Below are 12,144 nucleotides of genomic sequence, written 5' to 3' on the forward strand. Positions count from 1 at the left end.
ATCAGGCCATGCTGTATAACTATGAATGGCCATTAGTCACAGGTTATCGTGCCTGGCCAACAATTAGGTGAGAGAGAAGCACTTCCAATATTAATGTGGCGTGTGAGAATTGATTTCTGTGAAAGCTTGTGCATGCAGCTCTGACATTCAGTCTCTGTCACTGCTGCTGGGGTGAAATACTGCCTCCATCCAGGGAGATGGCAGAGCTGCATGGGCCAGGCCTTTGCCCTCACTCACTCAGCTGTCCCCAGCAAATGTTAAGGAGGTGTGAGCAAAGCCAAAGGAAAATGGGATGCACATCTGCAGGAGAGCATTTGCAGCCCCCAACAACATCTCTGGCCACAAGTGTTTGATAGGGATCAAGGCTTCAGGGTAAGAAAAAGGCCTCTATAGGAATCACCTGCTTTTTCTGGTCATTGGAGAGTTTTCCAGCAGGTGCTGTCATGGGAACTGAACAGGCTTGCTTGGGCCAGCTGACATTTTGTGTGTGGAGTCCTCTTGCCATCCCTGGACCTCAGTGTGTGTGGCTGCAAGTCTGCTTTTAAATTCACTAGCAAATCCCATCAAATACTGGACTCAACTGGGGCATAAGGTGCCAAATGCTGAGCTCCCAGGCACAAGAGAAAAGCCAGGTGAAGGTACCCAGAGAGCTCATTGAGACTGCTGGGAGGGCACTCCCGCTGCTAACAGAAGCAGAAGAAGGTGTCTTGAGTTTGTTTCACCTCTACTGGTAAGTCAGGCACATCTAAATATCAAAATCACAGAATGATTGAGGTTGGATTGGACCTAAGATCATCTGTTTCAAGCCCCCCTGCTTAAGCAGGGCCACCTGGAGCCACTCAAGCATTCAGGAAATCACTGACCCGAGCTAGGACCCTGGACTGAGTGACAGTAAAAATGATTAATCATCCTTAAAACCCTTCCTAAAAGAACTTTCAGATTAGACTGGTCTTTAGAAGACAGGTGAAGTCTTCCTTCTACCCAGACTGAGGGGAGTTTAGATATCCAACTACTCTTTTTATTGCAGCACTTACTTCTCTTTGACAAGCATAGAGTGCACATCTCAAGCAGTCCTTCTCTGTTCAGATCCCAGAGGATCTCTGCTGTTCCTAATGCACAGCGTACGGTTCTCCGTGCGAGCCTTTCATCTGAAATGACATCACGATCAAAGGCAAGGTTATACAGAGTGCAACACACTGAGAAAGTCATGTGATATTTCAGAGCTGCTTCATTACTGGGATGACAGTTCAGAAAGTACTTGAAAATGACATTTTACTATACATGATATCTTCCATATTACAAGCATTCCTTGCCAGTCCCTGCTGCTTCAGTTAAACTGCAGTACTGGGTAAAAGACTGGATTTGCTCTTCCACAGGAACCAAACTTCAGGTAGAATTGCTCCCCATACTCTGAGGGAGGGGATACGTCTCAAAAGGCTCCAACTACAAAAGGTATTCTAGAACGGGAGGAACAAAATATCACATAGGACACAAAGCAAGATCAGTTGTCAAAAATATACTTTTTTGTCACATTTCAGATGGAAACCATTTAGAAACCTGTCATCTCAATTTGATGGCAGGAGAGAGGAGAAAATGTTTGCCCTGAAACTGGTTGACAGAATGGACAGCTTTATGATCTTGGCTTCTAATACAATCTTGCACAAATGCCACCCAGCTAACAATGTCAGCAGTTTCTATCTAAACCCAGTACTGGAGCTTTACTCTCCTCCTTGTGTTCTCTGAAACAGTCTAACTTGTTTTGCACAGAACAGTAACTAACCTGTCATGAAGCTGCACTTTACTATTTTAGTAGTTGTTTGTTTTTTCACAAAGTCCGTCCACTGAAGGCTTCTCTCCTGAACTGCTGCTGTGTAGGATACTCCAGCCCCACTCCCCCTCTGCTTCAGATGCAAAGTGAAGTCAGGATCACAGAAGCTCAGCTTCAAAATGGCAGACTGCACCTTTGTTATGCCCCAGTCTCATCCCCAAGCTTGTCAGCATGAATGACAAGGCAGAACCTTCTCCAGGACGGTTCCCTATTAAGTCCTTCCTATCAAGTATTGGCTCCTCTATCTCATGAGTGTAACTCAGGTATTGGTATTTGTCTCTCTGAAAATTTCCCCAGATCTCCATCAAACACCCATAAGTAGCTTGTCCATAACAGGGTCAGGGTGAGCAATGGGGCAACAAACCCAAACCAGGGGTCTGAAAGCAAGTTTGGAAAACTGACAGAAACCAGCAGAGGATCCATGTCTAAATGCCACTCGTGCCTTTGAAAATCCTCAGCTGTTAGGCCTATTTAATCCTTGCTCTCTGCTCAGACATTACCAAAGACGCCAGCTCTGATGTGTAACATTCACCCTGTAGACATGGGGAAGACTCATGGCATCACTGGACAACACACCAAATCCCCTAATCCCAGCCCTACAGACACTGACCAGCTAATGCCTCCTGATGACAACAGAATTTCAACCAATAACCACAGACTTCCAAAGTCCCTAATACCTTTTTTAAGAATTTCTCTACTATCCAAGGTTACAGAATCTGTTTCCATTTTGGGGGCTACTTTCTTCACTGGGTTTTTCTGCTGTTATGGCTGTTGTTTTAAAATAAAGCAATTCTGGAATACTAATAAGTCTATGTGAATTCTTTTCCCCCTAAGATTATTACAAACGTTGACATTAAATGTACTAGCCTGAACTCAGTTTCTGTCTGATTTAATATATTTATGCCAGCCAACCAGCAATTTTTTTTTTTAATTAACCCTGGAGGTTAAATGGAAGTTTACTAAAATGAGAATATGTTAAATGAATAATTTCTCTTGCCTTCTTTCACGAAGTCTCTCTCTTACCCCAATAATCAGTTCAGCAGCAAAGAGATCAATAAGGTCTTTCAATTCAATGAGTAGAAGGCATACATTAAAAGATTGGTAACAGACCTGATATACTGGAGAAGATATTTCAGCTTTTATGGGCTTTTTTGACACTAAATCTATCTGCTAAAAATTCTTGAGAAAAGGTTACTGCCCATACACTAATATTGCCAAATGGCATAATTTGTTAGCAGTGCTTGGGAAGATATCCTGGCATTTATCTGCAAACACATGTCTTGTCTGTTAAATCCTCATTACAGAAGAAAGCACACTTTTAATCTTAAAGCAAAAAACAGCTTCAGAAGCCAACCATTGTTGGCTCTTCCCATGCCAAAAATGAGCACAGCAGGTTATTCTTTCCTAGACTGTAAAATCCCAGTTGAATTCTGCCCTTCCCATGAAGGAGACTCCCACCTAACAGCTCACCAGGCACGGTGTGTGCAGCCCAACACCTTGCACACACTCCCTTGTCACTGCTGTTAGGGACCTGTCTCTACACAGGAGCTGGGTATTGCTCACCCCAGGAGTGGTCACTCACAACGGTTCAGTGCAGGTCATGCTTGTGAACTAAGATTAAATTCACCATGATTTAGTGTCAGTCTCACTGAAGGACATGGAACAGTATAAAGCCCTTCAGCTGTATCCCCTTTTGGGCTGTGATTATACCAATAGCTTTAGATCATTAAATGTACCCATCATCATACTTCTATCGATCTCAAGCCAAATGTGCAGGCTCCCAGGGAGAAGGAGTGAGTTTTTAAGAGAGTTGAACTGGAACAAGGACTCAATGACAGCATCCATGCAGAGCAGCAGAGCTGAGCTGTGCAGCTCCCAGCAGAGCAGCCAGCGTGTTTACATCCACTGCAGGAGGATGCGTTCCCAGAATTTCATGCCGCAGAATGCTCTACGTGGATTGAAATCCTCAGAGACACAGAAGTCTTGGTTTATTCCTGAGCTACTTCAGTAAAACAGAAATCACCTGGCAGATGCTTCTAGTCATGTATGGCAGGAATTTACTAACACTGGTTCAGTTCTCATCACAGTCTTGAGTTCTCCTCAGTGGCCCCATTTAGTTCTTGTTAAGTAAACACAACTAGCACTCAGGAAAGTGTTCAAAGTAAAGCTCTTTATATGAGGTGCCTGACTGAAATAAGCATTTCAATTAGATTCATTAAGTAAGTTATTACTTGCTAATTGAATAGCAACAGACTGCTAAGGATCACTTACTGAGGTCTAATAAGAATGTAAGAGTGAAATCTACTCTTCATGTAATTCCATCAGCAATAAACTAGTATAATTAGCTTCTTACTAACAAACTTAAATTGTGGGGAATGTTGAGGCAGATAATTGGCACTTAGGAAGATACCTATAGCAAGTTAGTGGGGTATCAATTAACATACTTATGAAATGTCAGTTTAAACTCTGAACAAATAATTTATACCAATGGGCTTGGGTACTTACTTAAAAGCTATTTAAATGCTTAAAGTTTCATATTCAGAAAAAAAATTAAAACAAGTCCTCGCACTGCTCTTTAAAAAAAAATATTCCATATACTTCATTTCCAGGCGCATAACCTATGAATTACCTTCAATAGCCATCAGTAAGGACTCTGGGGGTGCTGGCTATAAATCCTGACATGTGAGTGGTTCAAGAACCTGTTTTCCCAGGCTGCTGTCTGCTCAGGAGCATGCTTGCCCTTTCACCCCTCACTCTCTCACACCATCTGAAGCCTATTTACCAACCTATTTTCACAAAATTGTGCTTCCAAAGGAGTATCAATCATCTGAGAAAGAGCTAATTCCTGCTCCCTGCACTTTCAGACTCAACCATCACAGGAGCTCACCCTAGTTTGATCAAATTAGGGTTCATACCCCATGACTGTGAAGTCTCGTTTTATTACATAGAGACTCTGAGGCACCAAAGAAGAAACTTTTGTCCAGAGATGACATGGAAAGACCTCATGGGATCAATTCCTTCCCCGGAGCTAGTAGATAAAACACCTTTCTACGTCATTTTGACCAACCAGCCTGAGGGAACAACATAAACATAGTAATTGTCTGGTCAGCAGAAGCAGCAACAGAACCAACATTCATGCCTCTAGTCCTGGGAGCTTACCACAGCTCCATCTTTTCCTGAAGATATTCTCCAGATGTTCTGGAAATTCTTTGTCTTCATGTTAGAAACTGAAATCTGTCTGCTCTCTGACTTAATATGCAGCTTGGCTGAAGGAAATGAAGCATTTTGCAATGGCACAGTGTGTATGGAGCACTTTTTTGTGTGCAAAGCCTGAGCCCTCAAACCCAACAGAGGCCTTGGGAGGAAGACAAGAAACTCCCACTTCAGGGAGCAAGAGCAGCTGGTGTGGCAGAGGTGTTGGACTGGAGCCTCAGTGCAGCTGTTTGCCTGCAGTGAAGGTGGAGGCAGAGGCACCAGAGGAGGTGGGAGGATGCCAGGGCAGGAGAGCTGAGGTCAGCACACAAGGGTCCCCAGCTGGGCACACCAGGGTGTGGAGCAGACAAGGTGCAAGGGAAGGGGAATACAGGGCTGGAGTCTGAGCTGGGTGAGGACAGGAGGGCCAGGAAGCAGGAAGTTATTGGCAAGGGTAGTAGTACTTGCCATTTAAAGGGTATCTGTGCAAACCAATTTTAGAAACTTCTATTTTAAATTGGGTTCACCCCTCCCTCTTCCCCACATACAGAAACACACACTGATCCATCATCTATTTAAAAAAAATTGTCAGCATATCCCTGTCAGCTAGCTGTGATTTTTTTTTTTCAGCTATGCCAGCAAAAGCCCTAATGTAGACACAGATATAATATGAGCAAAAGGAAAAAAAAAACTTAATATTTGCCAATACAACTTCTTTTGCTCAGGCAACTGATACAAGGTATATTTTTGCAGGTGGTTTTTTTTTTTTCTAGCGTAAGCTTCTGCACTCTGAGTGATTGCACTGTCAGTGCAGCTGTGCACTAGGTTCAAAAAAGGTGTCCACAAGACCTTAAATTGTGTTGGGGAAAGGACAGGACCCAGCATTGTGAAACCCTGTCAGTATCTGGAGCTCATAGACATGGATGCAATAAAAATACAAAATAATACAGAATTTCAAGCCCTCCATGCCCAAGCTCCAGAGTAATGGCAGCCAAATTTTCCTCATTTCCCAACCTTCCCAAGATGCAGCTTCAGCCCAGTGCAGCACTGCAGGTAATCAATGCCTTCTTAGAGTAAATTATATCCTAAAACTTAGAGCTGGTTCAGTGTCCAGAAGCTGAGAAGTATGAGAAGGACTTTTCTGTTCTGTATGAAGGGAACAAAACTTGAGCATCTAGGGGGAAAGGCAATCTCAAATTATAAATAATGCAGAAACTCCAACATACCTTTTAAAGCCTCAGTCCCCTTATAATTTAATGTTTGAAATGCTACGCTATTCCTTTGGAAGCTTTTCTCTCTCCACTGCTGATGATGGTCCATCTTCTTAGACACTTGAATAATGTCTCTCTTCCTCTAGTAACACCTTTTTTGACTGCTGCTCATGCATAGTAATGCTAATAATCTTGCAGCTTTCAGCAACATTTTTCTTCCTTTAAATGAAAGCCTGGTTTTATGCAGGCTGTTTTGTTCAGTACCTTGTCTCCTGCATGCCCCTTTCACTGCACAGGGTACCTGTGTACATACAAATGTCTATTTACTGCTGCCCATTATGAGCTGTTCATGTTCCATTTAGCAGCACGCAGGAGAATGGGACTAATTGATTACCTATATTGTATCAATTTTAGCAAAGCATAAATGATACAGTCAAGATTAGCTTGCCATTATATTCACTATTTTACAAATCTATATGTAAGCATAATCCCTCCCAAAAGAACTTATACCATCATTAACCAGGGACCTTGTGCATGTGAAATGGACTTGATACCCAGCAAATTATACAGCAGATAATACCATGTGCAGTCAAGTAGAAGGATATATTTTATACTACCTGACAACCACAGAGTTTTACAGTTCTTTCCTTAGAGAAGATGAATTCAGATCCTATCGCCTCCTAAATGTAATAACATAAATATAGACAATAGATAAGTATTAAGCTCATTTGTCAAGGAAAACCAGGCAATTCACCTCAGGTCATGAAGCAAGAAAGGACAAAAAAAGCCAACAGAATCCAAAATTTAACTGTTAGTCCGGTCCTATAACTGGTGGGACCACACTAATGTGCTTTGTGCTTCTAAGTTATTTTTAAGCACTTTCTCAGTCATCATTAAATGTTAAAAGGATCTTGTATCTTTTGGAAAGGGTGCAGTTGAAGATCCTGGCTATTTCCAAAGCTTCCTGAAATAGAAATCCTCACGTGTAAATGGCCAGTATAGAATTACAACTGCATTTTATATAAATAATTCTGGTAGGAAACCTGGACTAAAATCATTCTAATGACTTTGATGCAAGTGCACAGTTGGTCTGTGAACTTGCAGCCGCTGCAAAGAGTAATCACGTTGATCTGAGCACTATTCCAATGGCAGCTGACAACGAAATGAACACCAAAGTAGTCAGCTCTGGCCTCTCCTGCTTATTTAACCAATGTTCTTGCTGCACTTAATATTATCACTGTAAAATCCAGAGAGAACCCTTCTCCTTAAATATAGTCTGGAAACAAAGTCGTGGGCTGCATTCTCAGAAGCAGCCACACACTATTAAAACAGAAGAAGCAAATTATAAACAAGGGCTTAGAATAAAGGTGAAAAACACAGACACCTTCAGAACATTGAACATGATTACAGCAAGTGCCATCATTTTCTTTCCCTTTGAGTTGGTGTTAACAAGTAAAGCATTTTACTTGTCTTTGTTTACCAGGAGAACATAAATACTGCATAAACTACATCTTCTTGCCAACTAAGCTTTGTCTGCAGGATGGCAGTTTGTTCTAACTATGCTTACACTTTCAAAGAGCTGAAAGCTCAGTGGCTGAGCAGGAACAATGTGGAATGCTATATACATGTGAAATGCATTCTTCATTAATAAGTACTTGAGAAACCTTAAATATCTCAGCTGGAGATTGCCCAAAGGTCTGCACTGCTCATCAGGATCTATCTCCAACAAGAATTTCATGAAACACCTGAATTTGGAGCCTAGATCCTAGTCTAAATAGAGGCTTCCTAAAGGATTTAGAGCCACACTTCCTAAGAAGAAGATCATAAAAGCTCTCAGGTCTTTCTGAGGTGTTAGTGCACTACTAGACAACCAAGCAGTGCCCTGCCTAGGACTTCTGTGTGTTCTGGCTTCCCTAATTTTTCCTAGAGAAGCCCCTCTTCCTCGTTACAGAGTGGCTGCCCAGAGCTCTGCAGGCTCCCTTCAAGGAGCCAGCTGCCCCATGCCTTGATGCACTAACACCAAAGCAGCTGGGATCCTGGTGAAGCCTTCCTGTCCTGGGTGCAGCATTGCCAGGCAGGGCTGTGTGAACACCTACAGTCCCTACGAGCTTCACAGGGCCACCCAGCTAGCAAGGAATAATTTTATACACAACAGCTTCAAGATGGCTCTGAATGGAGAGCCACAGTACTGAGTGGGCTCCTCATGGATATTCTTGCAGAGCAAGCATCGAGTGATGACAGGGAAGGCTCTTGCATTATTGTGTGCTATTTCATGGGGACAGGAAAAAAGCCCCTTTTGTCCTTAGCTTCGCACCAGACAGGCACAGGGGCTTCAGCCAATTCAGCATGAGCTGATCTAAACTCAACTGTTTCAGTCTGCCTATGATGGGGTGGTTCTGCCTCCAGAGCTGCAAGCTGGCTGGAGATCTGTTGTTAGGACCTATGGATTGGGAGGAAGGAGGAACAGTTTCTACTGGGTTTGTGCAAAAATGGATCTGGGCTTATGAAAGAAATTTTATCAAAATTTGTCTTTCAATTAACCTAAGGATGAAATGCCCTGAGTGCAATTTGCCTTGCTTGTACAACCTAATTCTGATTTCCTATTTCCCATGGAAGCAAAACAAAAGAAATTATATGCCTAAGCCTGGCTCCTCTATCTAATACAAACTGGGCTGTACTCCACAGATTGCTGGATGAAAAATTAGCAAGAAGTACCAGCATGCAGTGTGTAACATCTGGAAAAAAAATTATAGAGCCATCTTCATTATATTTTAGGAGAGAAGAGAAACCTGTAAACTGCAGAAGATATAAGAAGAAATTCTAACAGATTGTACATTGTCGGGGACTCTATTTCCAGCTGTGGAAAACCTGACAATAAAGCACACTATCACCTCAAAGTTCAGACATCAGCAGAAACAAGGCAGCCCCCATGGAGAGCTTCCATGCAATATGGGCTTTCAAAATGGCAGATCCCCACAGGTAAGAAGAAGTCTGGATGCTTTGGAGAAAGTCTGAAAATGTTTAAAGGATCCAGGTATAGCCTTGAGTAAAATATTCCCTTTTTTGTATCTTTGGGGGACGTTTTCCTTGTTTTGTGCATTACCTAAAAGAGTGAGGACACTTTACTTATAATAATATCCTCGATAAGCATATATTCTTAGGAGAATAAAACGAGGATGATTAGAAAGCAAAAACAAAGGAGACAGGAGGAATTCTAGGGACAAAATGTTCTTGACTGGCTGTGGAGAAAAAAAAAATCAAGAGCTGCAAAACAGCAGCCCCTGTTATTTGCAAACACGTACCAAGGAGGCTGAGAATAGATCCAATGACAGCTGCAGCCTAATTGATAGGAGACTCGCCTAACAGGTTGTCAGACTGCTGCGTGGCTTCAGTCCAGGCCACGTTGCTGGAGGCACAATGTTAGAAATACTGACAAACGTTTACTAAAAATAAATAAAAAATATTCCAGGGCAAAGGGAAATATGGCTCCAAGTGACTACTTGCAAAATTGTGTTAGATCTCTAGGAAAGAGGAAAGTAAGCAGCAAAACGTGTGAGAGTCCCCCCAGGGCCTGCAGGACAGACACAGGCAGCCTGCCAAGGCACTCCAGGATTGTGCTGCCTGTCAGAAACGTTGGCTCTGGGTGTGCTGAGAGCAGCTCTCCACAGAGGCAACAAAAATAACCACCAGATCAGCAAAGAGCACAATCAGGAGAGTTGACTAGCTGCAAAAGAAAATTATATTAGATGTATAGAGATGGATCTGTTTAATGGTAGGAAGGAAACCACAGCTCAAGTCTTTGAGCTCTTTTCTTACTTACCGGGAAAAGGATGTATGGTTTCTTTGGCCAGTAGGGATGGGGAAAACTATGAGAGAGTTGAAAGTGGCTTAGGTACAGCCCTCAGCCCATCTCATGCAATACAGTCACAGCCAGTCACATTTGGGAGTCTTTGAATGCATTCAGCTACATGCTAGGACAGAAAGCTTGAAAGAATCCTTGGTCTTGAGCTCCCAAGGCAGCAAGTCATTCAAGCAAGCTGCAGAGCAGAGAGAAAGCTAAAGCAGAAGGAGGAGGGGGAGAGCGAGAAGCCACATGGATGAAAGCCTGTTAGGACTGTGAAGGCTGCTCTCTTTGAAGGAGATCCAACCTTGGTAAAGCTGAGACTATGTGGGAGGAAAACAATCTTCTGAAGGTAACACCTAACATTTTAAGAGGCACCTAGGGCAGGAATATTGCTGTGCATGTGTGCACAGAGGAACCGTGGGACATGAGTACACAGTCCCTCTGGATTTACTAGGACTACTGATCAGACAAGTAAAGTCAATGCCTGAAGAGAGCTGAGAAAAACAGCACTGGCTGAGTTCTCCACCTCTCTTTGTTGTCTTGGGATTACTGCACTTGACACTTCTCTGTTAATCTCTGGTGGTAATCAGCAAATTAACACATTCAGAATTCATTCCCCAAAAAATACTTCATTAATTTCTATAGAAAGGAACTTGGGAATGAGCACTTTCTTTACTTGGTCATACCCTGATACTAATTTCTGTCTCTGAGAATGTCCAAAAACATTGTGAAATACCCATAAACAATGCTATGCAGAACGAGCCAAGTAATTTGAAATAACAATAAGCTTATAAACTTCCCCGTCTTCATACACTGCAAAAGAAAGGCAAAATGCAGCCAGGAATCATTTGCTGCTCTCACCTTAATGGAACTTGACATTAGGTCTTTATGATCCCTGAATTAAAACTCAGAGGGCACTGAGTTTTTCCACAGCAACATACAGAGATCCAACAGAGGGCCACCCTGAAAATTAGTGGAGAAGCCATATGGTTAACAGGGTACATTCAATATATGCTCCTCAGCACTGAACAAATCCCTAGGTAGCTAAGGAGAACACAAAAATTACTCACAAGTCAGGGCAGTCTGGATGAGTGGAGCTCACTGCAGCCAAGGGTGCTGCCACATGACAGTGAGGCACTGTCAGAAATGGGTTTCAGAGGTGATTTCTGCAGAAATCTGAAATCCCAGCCTCCTCATCAGAATCTCCCCCTGAAGAACAACTGCTAGGAGACACTTCTCCTTTACTAGGTAAGTGTAGCAGCTGTTTCCAGTATGGAAAATAGGGAATAACGAACAAGAAACTCAGAGCAAGAATCATGAAACAAAAAGTTACTAATAAATGGAGCCAAAATTCTCAACAGTTCTATGCTTGGTGGATGCCTGTGTACATACAAATATCCAGTTTATGCATGCAGACAGATCAGAAGACTGTCTGATAATTACAGGAGGTGGTGAGCCTATTTGCAAGCTTCACAACCAAATCACCTCTGGATTGTGCACATTCTGAGAGTACCAAATTAAGAAAATTAAATCACACAAAACTTTGCTACACATTCATAGCCCCAGATCTGACTTAATCTATTAGTCACCCCCTCTGCTGTTAACTATAATGAAAACCCAGTCCCTCAGCCATGGGGAATGTAAAGTCCTGTGGAGGGTTCACCTTCTGCTTCATAAGGCCCAGTACTCAGCACATTCCAAGGTGCTGTGTAGGAGAGAAGGCTGTAGACAGAACCACCATTTCTGTATTTTTATGAAAAAGGCTCCCTGAAGAGTATCCTTGCATCACATTACTGCACAAATGGTATTACAGCTTTTGCTGGAAAACAAGCATCTCAATTTTTCACATTAAGTTTTTTTCCCCCCTTATAAAAGCCTCCAACTTGGACTGGGTGAAATTTAGAAGCACAATCCCCTTATTGACCTTAATAGAAACAAGATTGAGCTCTATAATAAGCTTTTATTTAAGGCAGACAGGCTCTTTTGTACTGTGTTTTTGTAACTTCACTAGACCTTAGAAAGCATTAACCTGTTTTGAATTCGCAACACTACTCCTTAAATAGTGGACT

Source organism: Molothrus ater, chromosome 13, assembly GCF_012460135.2.
Source record: "Molothrus ater isolate BHLD 08-10-18 breed brown headed cowbird chromosome 13, BPBGC_Mater_1.1, whole genome shotgun sequence".
NCBI lineage: Eukaryota > Metazoa > Chordata > Aves > Passeriformes > Icteridae > Molothrus > Molothrus ater.